Source organism: Sinocyclocheilus rhinocerous, unplaced genomic scaffold (assembly GCF_001515625.1).
Source record: "Sinocyclocheilus rhinocerous isolate Xijiao unplaced genomic scaffold, SAMN03320098_v1.1 scaffold1043, whole genome shotgun sequence".
Taxonomy (NCBI): domain Eukaryota; kingdom Metazoa; phylum Chordata; class Actinopteri; order Cypriniformes; family Cyprinidae; genus Sinocyclocheilus; species Sinocyclocheilus rhinocerous.
This window is the reverse complement of record NW_015642610.1, coordinates 23,406-42,917: the sequence shown is the minus strand read 5'-3', so window position 1 is coordinate 42,917 and position 19,512 is coordinate 23,406. Positions and strand designations below refer to the sequence as shown.

Genomic DNA, 19,512 nt, shown 5'->3' with positions numbered 1-19,512 from the left:
AATCCAAACACATTCTCTAAATGCATTAAACTAAAAACCAATCACAAGCCAAGCACTCACTTCCATCGGCTCATCCACTTCGGCCCCTCCTTGTTCAGATCCTGGGATCAGTCTGAGGATGAAGGCTTCTGCCTCTTCTGGAAGGTTGTCCTGAGTGATATTTAAAGGCAGCACAGTATTCATCTGGCCCTCAGCAAACCTCAGGGTACCTGATGCAGGATTAAGGTCGGCAGAGACTGGAGTCCTATCCGTGGAGTTTCTTGTTATATTCCACCTAACTGAAACAGCTCCATGAGTTCCTCCGTTCCTCACAATGATGATGCCTTCATATCTGAGACAGAGAAACACAGATAAGAGATACTGCAGATAACCATAAAAAACATATTTCACTCAGAATGGCCACCACCAATTAGAATTGCACTCAATAAATGTTAAAACGAGACTAGGATGACCAGTTATCATTGTCAAGTAATGTATCTGTCTATCTGTCCTCACTGGAAGTGAAAAACCACACAAGAAGATACAATTCCAGCCGAAAACAGAAGTATTTTTGCAGTCATTATAATTTATGATATTTTACATAATATTATTTTTTATACACACTACTGTTAAAAGGTTTGGGGTCAGTAAGTTAATACTATTATTCAGCAAGGATGCATTAAATTTATCAAAAGTGATAAGTGACAAGTGAAAAGTAAAGTCATTTATAATGTTACAAAAAACAATTTCTAATACATTTCTGTTCTTTTGATATTAAGAGGCATGACTGTTTTCAAAACTGACATAATAAGAAATGCAGCAAATCAGCAGGATAATTTCGGTAGGATCATGTGACACTCAAGACTGGGGTAATGGCAGTTGAACATTCAGATTTGCCATCACAAGAGTAGTTCTGTTCAAATAAATGCAACCTTGGTATGCATGTTGGCTGTTTATTAGTATTTTTAAAGCACATATTAATGCCACATATTAATGCCTTATAATTCTGCATAACCATATTTTAGGTCCCTTAATCATACCCCATACCTAAACATAACAACTACCTTACTAATTATTAATAAGCAGCGAACTTTGAGTTTATTGAGGCTGAAGTCACAGTTAATAGTTAGTTAATAGTGGGAACTGGTCGCCAAATTAAAGTGTTATAGATATAGATCTTTCAAATCTCAGACTTTTGAATAGTACTGTATAAATGCTTATATTTTTAAGTTAAAATTATTGTTTTGGAACAATCTGTATTGCAAAAAAATGCTATACAAATAAATTGAATTGAAATGAGTAGTGACTACTAATGGGAGTGAAGGCCTTGGAGTTCAAGTGATCCACCTTTTTTTCAAAAATGGTGCAACGATTTGACAACCTGCCTTGTGCATTTGGCTTAACAAAAGGGATTGGATAGTGTTATAGATATAGATCTTTCAAATCTCAGACTTTTGAATAGTACTGTATAAATGCTTATATTTTTAAGTTAAAATTATTGTTTTGGAACAATCTGTATTGCAAAAAAATGCTATACAAATAAATTGAATTGAAATGAGTAGTGACTACTAATGGGAGTGAAGGCCTTGGAGTTCAAGTGATCCACCTTTTTTTCAGAAATGGTGCAACGATTTGACAACCTGCCTTGTGCATTTGGCTTAACAAAAGGGATTGGACTTATAACCATAAACTTACCCCCTATTAATTAAATAATGACCTGTTGCAATAATGCTCATGCAGATTGTACACATTAATGCACGTTGTGCACATTAATGTCCTTACACTGTAAATAAGAGGTCTTCAACCCTGCTCCTAGAGACCCACTGTCCTGCAAAGTTTATTTCCAACCTGGTTCAACACGCCTGTCTATGATTTTCCATGCGATCCTGAGGACCTTGATTTGCAGGTTCAGGTGTGTTTGACTAGGGTTGGAGCAAAGTTCTGTAGAACAGTGAGTTTCTAGAAGCAGGGTTGAAGACCTCTGCTATAAATAGTACACTACTCACATCGGGGTCAGGTCTTCATTGATGATGTGGGGTTGTATGGGAGAAGGACTGACTGACAAGACTCCATAAGGCTTATCATTGGGCTCAATGGACACCAGTGTCACACTTGGAGTCATCAGCACTGCGTCACCCAGTAAGGTTTCTTCCAAAAGAACCACCTGGAAATATTCTGCAATCTCCGGAATGTTGTCATCTTTGATGTTGAAGCGGAGTTCTGTTTCATGGACCCCTGGAGGAAAAACAACCATCCTCTCTGATTGTAGATCCACAAAGTCTTCCAGTGGAGTAGCATTGGCCGCCCCGTTGCCTGTAATGACTGCATAGGCAACAGACACCGGTCTGTCATCAGAGCCGATCAGAAGACCGTCCTCAGTTCTACCACGTGTGATGCTAAGAGAAATGACACCGATGTTCTCCGGGACAACCAGTGTGGACTTGGAGAAGCGGATGTGAGCATCATTACGGAAGATCTTGATCTGAACACTGCTTCTGTTAGGATTGAGTAAAGCTCCGCCAGCTGCTTCTGTCAACCGCACCGTGAAGATCTCATCCTCTTCTGGAAGCTAGTGGGATGTGAGATCAAAAACAACACATATTATGATAGACTAATGCAGAACATCTTCTCTGTTCATTTAGTAAAAATCAGTGTGTCAAACTCAAGCCCCGTTCACACCGCCAGCGACTTTGTTGCTGTATGTCGCTAGACATTGTACTGTGTAGACACTTGTGGGCGTTCCTAGTGCTGTCGCTCTAATGTCATTCGTAGACGGCACGTCTGGACATATCTTAGAAAATACAATCACAATCTATATATATATATATATAGCCGGTAAAACTAAGATATCATTCTAATTTAACTAGGAATTAGACTTAAAAGAAATAAAAGTAGCAGTCTGCTGTTGGTGAGTGTTACTTAAACTACAGCAGCGCTCAGTGCATTAAATCATTAACCAGTGCTAAACACGAACCATCAATGTATGAATCAAACTCACTAAGACTGCCAACAGTTTCTTTTCCATGCATCATTTTTAATATCCATGTATGTGGTTAAGGTTAAATCATATAAAACAGTGAAATCGCTCCGGAACTCTGTCCTGTCTTGCCTGCACTCGAGACGGTGACGTGTGAGCGCCACTGACAGATTCTTCACTCCTATTGGTTATTGCTCGAGAAATTCGCTGTTCATTTGAATAAAGTTAAACTGATCTTAACTTTTGTCGCAGTGAGCGCCACTGACAGATTCTTCACTCCTATTGGTTATCGCTCGAGAAATTCGCTGTTCATTTGAATAAAGTTAAACTGATCTTAACTTTTGTCGCGTGACTCCCGTCGTTCACCACGCCCACATTCTGTCGCCAACGGTCACTGTCGCTCGTGTCGCCGGAAGTTGCCAGCTCTCCATTGAAAATGAATGGGATCATGTCACTTTGTCGCTGCGTGTCTCTGGCAGTGTGAACGGGGCTTTATTGTGAATCTACTTGACAACTTGCTTTTTGTTTTTTTCTCAAAATTATGTTTTCTCTGATTTTAAATCATCTTTTAAAGAGTCATTTTATGGCATACAAAAAAAACATAATCCTGGTCCTTTCATTTTTCAGTTCTTCCTCTCCAACAGTCTGGAAATGTAACATAATCAGCAATTTCTCATAATCAAATCAATTGTAAATGGATGAAATCAAGTCTCAGCCTGCAGGTTTTTCTCATTCATTTTTTTTTCTCAGAAATATGCCACATTATGGGAAAAAAATGTGTTTCACATTAACTTTAAGCTGTCATTATTCATGTGATTTATTTTATGTCTATTCAATAAAAAAAAAAAGTACCTTGTCATCTTGTATCATGATGCTGAAAACTACAACAGCACGACCAGGAGGAATAGTGATGTTCCCGATGTCTGGACTGAGATCCTCACTTGCAGAGTTTGGACCTCCAAAAATCTGTGAATTAATAAATAAATACAGATAGAGAATATGCAATTTTATGAATATGAACTTTTTATTTTTTTTAGCAGAGTTGCAAACTCTCTGGCAATGCTCACCTCAAAGTTGACGGTCACAGTACCATAGGTTCCTTTCTCTCGAAGGAGAGTGCGAGGCACATACTGGCTTCTACCTCTTGGCTCCTCCACAGTAATAAGGGAGGTCTAAAAAGAGAAAAAAAACATAATTCACTGGTGTACATACTGTATGTACTGACAGCGTTAGAAATTACGGTTATCAGAAACTGCTTTAATAGATTATGACAAGAGGTCCTGTCACAGGGGTGTCCAATCGTGCTGCTGGAGCGCCAAAGTCCTGCAGAGTTTAGCTACAACCCTAAATAATCTCTCCTGAACCAACTAATCTCAGACTTCAGGATTATTAGAAACTTCTAGACTATGTCTGACATGGCATCCTCTCTGAGTAGGTACTTCTTTGAAATAGAACTTACTTTGCCAGAGTTAAAGTTATGTGTGTACCCACAAAACAAGTAAAAACAGTTCAGGCTTACCCATCCCCAGCATGCTCTGAACAGCTTCTTCCCACTGCTCATTGAGGAAATAATAGAGAAAGAAACTTACTGAGTTGAATGAAATTATTCCGAAGGCATTGTCATTAGACAGGATGGTGATTGTGGCAGTATTTGGAGTTCCCACCGTCACGTCATTTGATGAGCTCTGAAAAAGTAAAGCATTGCTTGGTTAGAGTTATAAATATATTACAGTTTAGTCTAAACCAAATTCTATAAACATTCATGCAAAAATTCATTTCACATACTTTTTTCTGCCACCATAAATGCAAAATTTGAATTTCAGATTAAACATATTGTAGTTTTTAAAGAGTGTACAAGAGTCTGTGATACAGAGTACAAAAAGAGATAAACAGAGCATGACCACGTAAAAACGTAAAGCCGTATGGACCCTCTTTTCAGCACCCCATTCAAAGGAGTTTTTTCCCAGCTGTAACAGAGCTTTCTTTCAGTGGCAGAGCTATTGCTGCAGCGGCAACACAGACATGGAATACACACGTTCGGACAATTCCCCGCGCTAACCGTGACTGATGTCCAGCTCAGCACCACAGCACGCAAACACTCTTCCTCATTTTCCACCAGTAACAGGCATTTGTCAGATTTGCTTGCAGACCTTTTCATAATAAAATGATGAGTGAGATAATGGAGCACAGGAAATACAGAATAAAACAACTATGTCTATCTATCTATCCATAATTAGCATATATTTCATGTAAATTACACTTAAGGACTGTCTAGATTTCCTTTTAGTGCATTCAGCTTGGGTTTCATTTCATGCCCGTGGTCTTTTGTCACCCTTGAGTTGTCCCATTCTGCCAGCATGAGGTTCATTTGTTAAACAGCGGACAAGTAGACAGTGGAGCCATGACCTGTTGTCATTAATCACTCACTGTCAACAGACTGAGAAAGCACAGTAAAAAGAGGCCCTTAAATGAGATACTGCTATGAGAAACTACAAGACACCATCCCCCAGCACTGAGGCCAATCAACAACTTGCTGAAGACCTGAATGAGTTTTACTGTAGATTTGAAACTCCCAGTCTAACACCCCACACCCGCTCTGAACATCTCTCCACACAACCATCAACACCTCCTGCAACTAGGCAACAGCTAGTGAGAATTGGTAAATTCACATCCAACAACCGCACCACCAGCACTGGCATAAATACTTAAAAATCAATTACATCAATTACAATCTGTATAAATAACATTTTTATACAGATATTTCATCTTAAATATATTTCATGGAGATGGTTTGGTGATTTTTATGCAAATTACTAGCCTTGGGCACACAGTCTCTCATTTAGAACACTCTAAATTCAATAACATTAGAACAACGTTAAGAACAAATTAGTGGTCGACCGAAATTGGTTTTTTGAAAGCCGATGCCGATATCTTGGAAAGCAGGGTGGCCGATGGCCGATATCAAACGAGAAAGTATTATAATGTTTGCCTTTCTATTACTAATAATATAAAAGCAATCGTTATAATGCTTTCTGTATACATTTTAATCCCTTTGTTTAACCGTTCTATCTGATTATTAGACAGACTTCTATCCGTATTTAGACAGAACTGTTAACGACGATGGCGAACAAGAAGGAGACTGCATCGGCCAAACAGAAAAACTTATCGGCCGATGCCGATATTTGAAAAAAGCCAAATACCGGCCGATATATCGGCTTTGGCGATATATCGGTCGACCACTAGAACAAATTCATGTGTGCACATGTTGTGAATTAGGCAGAATTTTTCATGGCAAGTTCTCCTGTGTGTATTAATACCAATAATCCACACAGTTATTAATGAATGATGTCCAGTGTCTGTTTGGTCAAACAGTCTGATATGTCAACATCTGGCTCAACTAATGGCATAAAACCTGTGGGAAACCTTTTGGAAACAGGTGTTAGTTTTGCAAGTATGTCTGGTGCTGCTGGTGGTCCTAGGAGATTCTTCTCCTTTGCGTGTTATAGGAAGCTTATTTCCAGGCCTGTGTTTTTGTTATAGTGATTAGCTTTACATAATGGCTCTTTAATCTTACGGCAGTGCCAGTTGTGGCTGTCACAGTTGGTTATTTCGCTTGAAGGTGACTTCTAACGTAAGGTTGCTAGTGCAGGGACATTACCTAACCCTTAGAAAGGCACATAAAAACTGACTAAAAAAATAAATCAAAATGAAAACTGCAAATACAAAAATAAAAGCAAACTGAACAAAACAAATCAATTTGCTAATGGGATAATATTGCTTTATATTTATCCTGTTTTTATGGATGCTTAGATATAAATGTATTTTATTTATTGTTTTTTTTTTTACTGTTTTTGAATCTAAACCCTTTTAATTATATGCACAGATCTTTAGCCACTGGGCTATACCAATTTCCTGGTTCAAGCATTACCTGCAGACGGAGGCTGAACACAAAGGTCTCATCAGCCTCAGGTATGTCATCATCCCTCACAGCGATGAAGATGGTTTTACTGCTTTCAGATGACAGGAGAAAAGCAGCTGCAGTTGTGGCCTCAAAGTCACCAGTGTCTTCTCCCTGAAGCTGGACAAACACAGAACGTCAATTGAAAAGAAGAGCATGAGAACAGTCATCAATTGTTTTATTTTTGGGTTTCGGGAACAATTCTTTTAAATCATAAATGAGTTTTAAGATATATTTCAGAACGTGTTGAACGAAAGACTTGCTTTGGGAGAAAACGGTTTTATATAAAAGATCTCAAAGTGTAAGACAGGAAATCCCTGACCTCACTTAAACTCATCCAGCACCATCTGGTTGACAACTGCCACCTCCAGCATATGCTTTGATGCCACCCACTGTAAGCTGCTACACAACAGGCTCTTAGATTCTTCTTTCCGCTGTGAATTCATGGATACCATTCAATGAACCTGCAACACTTGCCCACTTACAATGCGTGCTAAACAGGCACTGCCTGCTTTGACAGTACGCATATTTGTGTTTCTATGCAAATTATGGCCATATGTGCTGTGCTATGATTTACCAGACAGATGTTGAGCCCCAACCAGCTGTTAAGGCATTAACACATCAGGCAGTACAGAAGCACTGTTAGCTAAAAAAAAGGACTATGTGGCGCCTACATCAAATGTGTTTCACTCTGCTTCCTATGACCATTTCTTATTCATCATGTACTTTTAGGTGGGTTATTTTTAGGGAACAGTGCCAACAGGAGCACAGGTGAAATTATTTAACAGATTTAACCCTGCGCAATGCAGGCAAAATGTTTAAAAGAACTTAGATTTTCACTGGAATGTCAGCCAGTATTTCACAAAAAACTAAAACAAAATTCTTTTAAAACTATTTTTATTTAAAAATAAAATGGTTTTTATTTAAACAAAATTTGATTTGCATTCTATGAGAAAACGTAGAATGTCCCTTGCATTTCCCCCTGTGTGATTGATCATTTTATTTATTGGGCTATTTATCACAAGATGCGTTCACTATGAGGATTTACTAGTTCTTTTCAAAATATAAGCATAAAGTTCAATTTCAGTAGTTCGAATTTCAGTACGACTTGCACCAACGAAACAAAATTGCACCAACACAGTTTTCTGAGAATGATCCAGGAACATTTTGAGCAGCATAATACAATTAAATGTAAAATACCTTATTTGAATTAAACCAGTTTTGCTATATATACAGTATAATAAATCAAATTAAACTGGCAGATATAGATACGTGACAAGGATTAACCATTCATGCAGATGGTTTTTCTAAACTTACCAGAACCAGAACAGTGACATTAACTGGTTCTCCAACTCGTTCCACCACAAGTCGCACTATGGCCCTGCTGCTCTCATTTACAACAAACTGAGTCTGGCCCTGGAACCTCAGCTCTGCCGACTCAGACCTGACACTTGTGTTGAGCAGCATCAGAACCAGGCCAGCTACAGTGAGAACAGCTGGCATTCCTGAAGAGAGAAAGAATATATACAGTTTAGTGACCATTCATCTGGATGAGAACACTTCCCTCTGCATAAATAAAAATGAAGCCAATGAGATTTACAATTTCATACCTCTGATACTGTCAATCTTTCATTTACATCTGACAGTGTGGTGCATTAATGAATGATTACTATTACAATATATAAATCATAAATTTAGCTCAATGTATAAAATATAAGCTCAATATATAAAAGTGAAAAATTACATGTATATTCGTGTTTATGGTACCTGCACAAAGATTTCACACATTCAAAGCAAGCGTACAGCGTAATAAGGGCTAAAATACATACTTCAAAGTTCTGTACAGACAATTAGAGCATTGTACAAATATATGACATTATACATTATTATAAGGTTTTAGCAGCATTTGTTAAAATGAAACCAGACTTTGGTATAGACAGCCTTGATGTTTTTTTTTTGTTGTTCTTTTTGGAGCTGTTATTGTATGGAAAAGAGCTGATTGAAAAATGTCATGTGCTTTTCCACATAAAAATCCTCCTTTTTAAAAAACAAAAATAACAGCATATAGGTTTGGATATAAATCATTTTAATGGTGAAGTATCCTTTTAAGACTTTGCAAATCAATATAATATCACTGTTTGACAAACCCTTTTCCTTTAAGGTTCCTGACCTTGAAGGTCAGATGCAAGCTACTGTCACTTACAATTGGAGACAATTAAGACCATTAAGAGCATTTACGGTCATCTCTTTTGAAGAGAAAGAGACTATTAAGTTTTACGACCTCAGACAATGCCATTCTCCTTTTTTTTTTTTAGGCAGTTGTCATGGCTATAACAAAACAGAAAACATGAATGTGTTCAAAATGACGCCTGGGCATCTGCTGCTTTGAAGCATACACCCTTATTATTATTTTTTGTATCTGTGCTAAATTACATGGTAAATACACAAGCTCTGATCTTGTTTTTCCTCCTTTTTTTTCTTAGAAGGGCCGATTACGAAGGAAAGTTGGACATTGGTTAAATTCAGCTTTTCATATGTTCCATTTCTGCTACATCATGCGGTTATTCTTTAGCCACAAGGTTGCTGGGAGCAGACGGCTTTCATCAGTCAAGGTGCCATTTTAGATTACTGAGGGGTCCATTTCTATCGAGTTAGTGAGAATAAAAGTTTGAGAGGCAGAAATGCAGCCATAGGCATTTTGGTACAATTTTGTCCCACCCTGGTGTATGTGTTCGTGTGTACGCATCTAAATCATCGGCAAGTGTCTGTGAGTGTGTGTGTCTGTATGACAAGAGGCGGGCAGGCAGGCAGGACGGCACAGAGGGGGGGCCGTGAATGCTATCAAAACTGGATTAGCGGCTGCTGGTGGGCTGAGGCCTGGGGTGAGGGTACAAAGCCGGAACAGTAGAGGGGAAAGCCTGGTATTCAGCCCCTCTTCTCCCCCAGAGCTGGGAACTTCCTGACTTGTTCAGACTGAATATACAACTGACACACAACAGCACCCGCACCAGTACCTCTCTCATTAATTTTTGTTAGTTTACATTATTTGATGATAATATGCTATCTAATACCTAATTTCTGCTAGTTTTAAGATACTACAAATAAATCAAAATTACAAGCTGCAAATGAATGCAAAATAAATGATGTAAATGATACAAAATATATTACAAATTCTGTTCTGTTCACCCAAAAATGAAAATTCATGAATTACTCACCCTCATGTCGTTCCAAACCTGTAAGAGCAAAGAATACAAAAATAATGACTTTATTCAATAACTTCTTCTCTTCCATGTCAGTCTTCGACACGCATTTACGACAATACCACAACACATGCGTGTGCATTCCTCTGCTTGTAAACACGGCGCAGCGCATCCGGGTTCTATGTCAGAACGCCGGCTCCTGCGTCAGCAGCACCACACACTTGGGAAAGCGCGTCGAAGATTGACACGGAAGAGAAGAGATTGTTGAATAAAGTCGTTATTTTTGTTTTTCTTTGCGCACAAAAAGTATTCTTGTAGCTTCATTAAATTAAGGTTGAACCACAGATGTCACATGGACTATTTTAACGATGTCCTTACTACCTTTCTGGGCCTTAAACGTGACAGTTGCGTTGCTGTCTATGCAGGGTCAGAAAGCTCTCGGATTTCATCAAAAATATCTTGATTTGTGTTCCGAAGATGAACGAAGGTCTTACAGGTTTGAAACGACATGAGGGTGAGTAATTCATGACAGAATTTTCATTTTTGGGTGAACCATCCCTTTAACACCATTCTCTTATGTTGATAAAGACACACTTTTGTGATCAGTTTCGACTCTAGTTCTCTTACAATGCTAATTATCATAAGCTCTCTATCCTGTCATGTTTATGGGTCAATGACATGTACAAGTGTCCAAAGAAAAATAAATAAATAACTACATAACATGTACCAAACTTTTTGAAATACTCTTGAATATATGTGTGTAAACATCTTAATTATTATTTTCACACCACATGGCATTGTTGGTTCCACTACTTGACTACATACAAAAGGTTTTCAAATATAAATAAGAACAAAGCAATTCTGTTAAAATACTGATTTTATATAATAATAATAATAATAATAATAATAATAAGGAATTTAAAAAGGAACAAAAGTTTTCTGTTCAAGAATTTAATTCCTTTAATAATTTATTTTCTTCATTAAGATATCAGGATAATTTTTACTTTATGCCCCCTAAAAAACAAGTTACTGTATGTATGAATTTAAATTACTTTGGAATAATAGATCCAAACAAAAAAAAGTGTCATTTAATTGACCCTTAAATCTACATAAAATCGAAAATTTACATTATGTTGTGAAATGTAAAAAAAACAAAAAAACATTTTATCGCCTGAAAATGGGCTAAGACTTTCAAAAAGTATAATAATAACTGAACAAATGAGTAGCCTAAAAGTTAACAAGCAATTGTATTTAAGCTCCATAATATCATGCGATATTTTTGTGCACTGATACATGTATTTGACCTGACTAATATGGCCTGACTGACTGATAAAGCACCTTTGTTTATTTGTTCCTCGGGAGGTTCATGCACAAGCAATTCAAGGCGATGTTCAGGCCATCAGTCAACCCCGAGGTTGCAATGGCCTTTTCGGCCGCATCTCCTGACATTGATAAAGACAGGCACTGAGAGAGGCTACTCACTCTTTGCCAGATCACCACAGGACATGCTGGCCTGAAGAACATCAAACGATTTATCAATGACCAGGAGGCCACCGAGCCGCCAAGACACTGGTGATTTGGCTCTTAGACTGACCCCAGGACAGTCTTTTGTGGAGATGTCTCATTTTCAAAGACAAAATTATGGTTTTCACAGTGAAGGAGGTCAAGCTTCTCTCTTTTCCCTCAGGCGCAAAGAAGGCCCGCAGCAGAAGCCGTTTGCCATACAGTGCATATCAGAGATGGCCCAAATGCCCACAAAATGTCAAAAATATGGAAGAGGGCATGAATTTTGAGTGAATATTCAGCAGAAAGCTGCTCCCAGTGGGAGATACATACATCTTTCTGCACTTTGGAAGTGTGCTAAGTCAATACAGTGCCTCAGGTGGTCTCTCTCTCTCATTTGATACGGTTATCTCTGTTCAGTCAACCAAATCATTCAGCATACTTCAACTCTACGTTCAAAAACAAAATGATTGGGGTGATTTATATCTTCTCAGTGGTTTCCCCCCGATAGCATTCTGGAATTACTCATTACAATAAAAATGCACGCGTGCCCATGCCAGGAAACTTGATTACAAAGGCCTCTGTAATTTATCGTTGATGCCGAGTAAGCTACTTAATTCAGTCAGATTAGTAGATTAGCATGTGGGTTATTTGCCTACTCGGTGTAACTCTGGAGGATTCATTTATTTATTATACTTGGTCTCTTTAAAGGGATAGTTCCCCCTGAAAATGGAAATTCTGTCATCATTTAGACACCCTTACCTCGTTCCCAAACGTTCTTTTATCCGTGGAACACAAAAATATATATTTTGAAGAATATCTCAGTGTTTTCGCTCATATATAAGTCAGTGGAGTTCAATATTGTTGTTTTTGGACCCTATTGACTTTCATTGTATGACCAAAATCAGGTGAAACATTCATTAAAATATCTTCTTTTTTGTTCCACAGAAGAAACAAAGTCATTCATGTTTGGCACAGGTCTTCATTTTTGGGTGAATTCTCCATTTGATATTTGGATAAGTGAAGTACAAGGACAGTTTGACCCCATCACCTCATGCAACGGGTTCACATGGCAGCCATGCCTCTTAACGTAACTGAGACTTCAGCAATTACACTGGATCACCTGGCTGAGGATGTGATAAAGTGTACGGTTATGGGTCTACGCTGCTGGCCCAGCAGCCTCCTCTAGTGTTACCCCTGCCCAGCAGCAGGATCCATAATCTTAACATTAATTATGCAAGACTTCACAGCCAGTACTAAGCAACAAGGAGAGTGGTGTGTGTGTTATGCAATACATTAAACCTTCGGTGAGTTCACACACTTTGACTCCATGTAGCAGAGCGAAGTCAATGTGGTGTACTACATGCAATGTTTTCAAACTTTCTCGTAACATTTCTAATTACTATTTTCAAGAAGAAATACTCTAAAGTTTCCTATACTTTGGCCACTTTTGCTTGGAGCTCAAAATAATTACAGCATGCGCTGAATCCAAATGGCAGGCTTGACTTAATCTAATGGTCTGTCTACTTCTGTAACAAGCTGTCTGATGAGACTGTGGTAAGCTTTGGTAATATGCAGTCACATTTATCACAGCACACGACATGGTAGTAGAAGTAAACTTATTACTTGTCATGTTAGCCAACAAAAGCTACGATTGATGCATCAACAGTTTCAACCCATGCGATTCTCATCTTTTTAAGGCTTTCACTTGATGGTTTACCAGCCAAGTGCACTATGGTATAAATTAAGAAAGTTAAAATGAGAAACCCGCACATAAACACAAAGATTTTGACCAGAATTATTTTGAAAATATCATAAATACTGTGAACATGCCAAAAGCATACCATACTACGCAGGCAGTGGTCGACCGATATAGGTTTTTTTATATCGGTCGACCACTAAACATAAGCACATTCTCAACTCAAAGACTGTGTCAATGTATGGTATACCTTCTTTTTCCTAAATAATATAGGGCCAATCTCACCAAGGATGATAACTATAACTAAACAGTTTTTGACAATCATTCAAAAGGCCAATGCTAAAAAACTATAATGTTATAATAATCATTCTAATTATACGACAATAGGGAAGTCCACACCACAGCCATAACAATAATGGCACAGATAAACAATATCGTTGAAATCACATTCAGAAATTTTTTTTTTCAGCTGATGAACGATAAAAACACTAACAGCCAATCAAAATCCACTCAACTTTAAAGAGCTTGAGCATTTAATGAGGCAGATGATACAATTGCAACATAAAATATACAGCTGTCGTGCATTGGTGAGGACGCTAATTATATATATATATATATCTTATAGCAACATCACATACAGTATATCTTGTACAGAGAAGGCAATACCATAGTGCATAAAAAAAGTACATAAAACAACCCCAAACCCTCTTGAATACATGAAAGCAAAATATACTGTACAGACATATAGCTGTCTTTATATTAAAAAAAGAGGGCCCCTCGTAACAAAATTATATTTGTTCGTCAAAATATGTTTCTGTTTGATGTTTGAGCTGCTGTAGAGTATTCCAAATTGGTCACTTATGAGGTTCCACTTCTTTTAGGATGAAGCCTATGTAGGCAGTAGATATCAAGGTACAGTACCTCACTATGTTTTGGAACAGAGCCATTATGAATATTAGCATTATGTAATTTATTTACATGTAGGTTACGTCATTGCAATGAACTGTGTGAGTTTATGCTAGGTCTATCTTAAAGGGTCATGAAACCCCCTGTTTAAGTACCAGTTAGTTCTCACCACAGTTTTGAAAAATGCTACAAAAGTGGGCATGGTGCGCTGCGGAGTGCAGGGGAAAGAGGGGCGACAGACAACACCGACAACTTCGGTTCCAGACAGTTTCATTTAGCTCCCATTGAGTTAAAAACACAAATAAAGGCACAGCCATTTGCATTTGCACTCTGCATTAGGGCTGCCACTAACGACTATTTTTATTTCGATTAATCTATCGACTAATTTATCGATTAATCTAAATGATTAATTTCCCACAAAAAAAATCAACAATTTTAAAGAACATTTTATTAAACTTGCAACTTTGCCATTCAGTAGTGTACCATAAAAAAGTATAAATGTAAACAAGCCATTGACGAAATGTAAAACTAAAAGAGTAAAAACGTAAACAAACCTAAAAAAAAAAGAAATAAAAATAAAATAATTACAAAAGTCTGAGAAAGTCAGCATGTTCTTAATGTCAATATATCCACATGTTCTGGGCTTCTGTTCATTACAGCTGTGAGTGCAACTACAAAGGGAAAAAAATATGTTTCAATTAACCTAAACAGTTAGGTTTTCACATTAAATAAATGCAATGTTGGTATCTAACTAGTCTTCTACCACGCTACAATCCATCCCTCTCCCTAAGGTCGCAAAACTCTGGACTTTTGGTAGTACCTAGGATAGCAAAGTCCACTAAAGGAGGTAGAGCTTTTTTGCATTTGGCTCCCAAACTCTGGAATAGCCTTCCTGATAACGTTCGGGGTTCAGACACACTCTCTCTGTTTAAATCTAGATTAAAGACACATCTCTTTGGCCAAGCACTCAAATAATGCATCTCATAATCTTGTACAGCAGTTATATCTGATTAAATGTGCATTATTATTCTTTAGCTTGGGTTAAACAAATCAATTTAGCTTGGTTGGAACAGCAGCTACGCTAACTATGTCTCTATTTGTTTCTCCGTTTTTGCCTAACTAGGATTTACACAAGCTTCAGTCTGGATCCAGAACACCCGAGAAGAGATGATGCCAACCCCTCAGAGGACCTCAGATGATGCCAACCCTGAAACAACATACAGAACTACCACATTTTGCTATAAGTTTGATTGCATCATATAATAATTGCTGTTAATAGTGTTCATCGTCTGTTTGATTACGTCTTAAATTGATTTTTCCGTACATTTCTGCCATATGTACATTAACTGACAGTCACCAAGCTAATGTACAGTACGCATTACAACAAAGGCCTGCAGGGGGCGCCAACGGCCTGACGATTGTTTTTACACACTACTGTGCGATCTAATACTTATAATACTATAATATTTCCCAAGCATCATTTAATTCAAATATCCACTTAATCTTTAATATTTGGCCATTTCTTTACGACAGAAATGCTATAGCCACTGTAATTTAATGAATATGTGGACATCAAAACGTGTAAACTCAGGGTGAGGGTTTGAGCTTTTATTTTGAAACCGCGAGATAATGATGTATTCTCCTGTGTTTGCGTGGATTTATAAATGATTTACCTTACAAATCAGATGAAATGGCGCACGTTGCGTTCCCAGATGAACGTTATAATAAACCCAAACTCACAACAACATGCAGAGCTGGAGTTTGAGACGCTCCACACATGTAAATGATAACAGTTCCTGTGGAACAGCATTAACTGTGAACGGAGCCGCTGTGAGACGCACGTACGTAACCTACACGCATATAACTGCATCACATATAATTATTTAATTAGATCGTAGCGTTTGTGAATTCACAGTTATGCTTAATTATAATTTTTAAGCGGGTTTAATATATCATGAGGCCTTGGAAAACAGTCTAATACTGTGTTTTATGGATTCTCGTCCGTGAAATGCGCCAATTCCGGTATTTTGCCGGTTAGTCAACGCAGGCAAAATGAAGTCGAGGATTTTTTAAAAATCGAATAGTCGAATAGAATCAATGAATCGCGGCATCCCTACTCTGCATTGAAAACATGAACTGGCTGTTGCACCTCTAAAAACTTTTAAAGGGTTAGTTCACCCCAAAATGAAAAATCTGTCATTAATTATCGTTCTCTTTCTCCCTCAGTTTTCCCTCCCATTCCTCATTTAATGAGCGAGAGATGTGGGAAACTTCTGTCCCGGCCTCTTCAATCTGCTGAGTTTGGCAGCCGCAAGACAGATGGCTGTATTGAGGACAGAGCAAATCCCCGATCAAGTGTAGCTCCCTCACTGACTCCGAATCAGTGGCTGCGGACCCACCGAGTCGGCAGTAAAGTTTGGGTTCCCACATTGTCCAATGTACCCTTTTAAATGTTACACCTGTTCATGTTAATACATTATCCTATCCTATTTTAAGTTCAATGGCAACTCAATGGCAATGGCAAGTTGCAACTGAGTTACATACCAACCAACCCAGTACACCAACACTGGCTCAACCAATGGTGTATACTTGGGGGAGGACTATGTGTTTTTATGACCAATAGCAAATGAGGGAGTGTTCAGGAAACCTTTTTGAAAACAATTACTATTTTCACAATATTCTTTAGTGATGCTAGTGCTGTATAAATTATATGCTTACCTAAAACAAAAACTACATCAAAATAATAATAATAATAACAAACTAATGACTCCAAAACTAACTAAAATAGCCACAAATAAATTTTAGATACGTGGTAAATTATTAAAACCTTCACAACCCACTTACATTAAACATGAAAAATGCCTTTAGATTGCAATAATACTGAATAGAGTATATGGGGAAATTTAATGTTGTTTAACATGTTTAAATGATACTAGACACGCTAAAACTGAACTAGAAAACTAACTAGAACATTATGGGGAAAGAAAGAAAGAAAGAAAGAAAGGTGTAGAAACCCTGTGTATGCACTAGTATAGATCCTGATTAACAGGTGGGAGGTGGGAAACAGACACGATCCTAGTTTGTTCAATTCCTCCACTTCAGAAATTCCTTCACCGTGACGAACCACAATGGAGTAAATACTTGCAAGCAAAAGGAGAGAGAAAGCAGGCGAGAGTCTGGAGTGAGGGGACTGGAGGGGGCAATGGGGGAAGACAGATGGGGGAGTGAGGGTCAGCAGGATATCTCGCCTCAGGGCCCACTGAAGGTAACAGACGTCCAGCCTTCAAACTGCTTTCACTTTTGTGGATCAACAAACCTCTTTATGTACAAATGCCCTACATTTATGCATGATGGATTCAAAGAAACGGGCTACGTATGGATGGGTAGGCACTGGCAACTAAAAATGATCCCTGACCAGCCTGCATGGTGCCAGGCAAGCTGTTTCAGCAGGCAATAGCAAGATAAGACGGGAAACTCAAGGAAGAGAAACAGGGCTCTATAGATTTGTGGCCCCCTGGGTATTAGGATAAACGCTAAGGAGATGAACAGCATGGAGGAGGGTCCTTATTGTCCCAAACACAGGTCAGTGTATCCTGGATGAAGTATCAATAAATTGACATCCCAAGAGGAAGTAAAGCAATTACAAAAGCAGTTAAAGTAGTTTAGTCTGGGGGAAAAAAGTAATCTGCAAAAAATTATATTAAAAAAACAACAACACATTACCACAACTTGTTTATTATATATGAAATACATAAAACCTTAGAGATCTGCATATATGAAAAAAAAAATGGTGCTAATTATATGTTTAGAGTCAACAGTAAATGTTGACATGACAAAAGTTGAATTATTGTTGACAAAAAGTTGAATAATTTTTCTAACTAACTAAATATATATATATATATATATATATATATATATAAATGTAAACGTATTCATTAACTACCTGTTTGTAGAACAATGGAAGACAAGGTGGCATTATTTTTCCATTATATGCAAAATTGCCTTATTTTTGTCATTTAGTTTGGTGTCACTAATGGCACAGAAATTACACACATCACTTTTAAGGACATAAGCCAATATTTAGCATAATTTTTACAATTAAACACATACAATAGTTATGTAGGGAGAAGTACAGATTTAGTTTTCATTTGAAAAGTTAAAAAGTGAAGGAACGGGCAACTTTTTAAACCAAATTGTGACTGATTACACACTCAGACTTTTTGGAATGGTCTCAATCCTCCAAAGGGTCTCTCATATGACCACCACAAATCAATCAAAATTAAACCTTGGACATGTCAGATAATTTCTGTTTATTTTAGCCATTTATGTAACAAATGTAACATTATCTGCTATGTGGACAATTGGACTCAAGTCATCTAGAGATCATTCATCAGCCAGAAACCTTGGAAAAGGTCTTGTGGTATGGATCAATGCCCTATGCATTCATGTTGAATAAATCACATTTAACAGAAGCGAGCGATCAAGCCCTGTGGGGAGAACACAGTGTTCATGCGTTAGAGGGCACAGTGTAACTCCACACCATGAAACGGTTTTAAGGACCGACAGTGAAGGTCACAGTTCAAGTTCAATACCCCACAGAAAAAAAGGATAAAGCTTCTCTTTTGATGCTTAAAGTTGTTCTATAGAACCATATGCAATAGAGAGAATGTATGCAAGAGTTACAGAATGAATTGAGGATTTTCACGCTATATTCATTACAAATAGGAATCAAGCTTGTAATGCAACAAGAAAAATATATTTCGGAGAAAAATATTTAAGAACATGCTTACTAATACCACAGTGTAATAAAATAAAGCAAGATAAATATCAAGAGAATTTCATAAAAAAAAAAAAAAAGATTTAGAAAGACTGGGAGAGAAAGAAAAAAAAACTGAAAAAAGAGAATAAGCCATATGTAGATCAGTACAAGAATATTTTATATTCCAGAAAGGTCAAAGAGAAGTGAATGCTGACCGAAGACGAGCTCTTGAGCAAACTCCATGGCACAACTGTGGCAGACCATGACAAATAAAGAGACCTCAAAATTGCTGCTGGATTTGACCATTGCTTCAGAATATCCTGCCATACTTCCATTTTTAGCTCCAGAATAAACAGATACTAAAATACTGTGCGTAATATGTCAGTGTACTGCTGAAGATGCACACCGATTAACATACCAAAAATGTCAATTTGTGCTCTTTACATAACATAACCTGAATCATGCAATATAGCAAACTCGGTTATTCATGACTGCAAAATGACATTTTTCACTTTGCAAAAAAAAAAAAAA

At 37.6% G+C, this 19,512-nt stretch overlaps 1 pseudogene; it reads right to left on the bottom strand.

The window, feature by feature from the left end:
* The window catches only part of LOC107756242 (G-protein coupled receptor 98-like), a 130,433-nt pseudogene that overhangs the window by 96,662 nt on the left and 14,259 nt on the right, over positions 1–19,512 (bottom strand).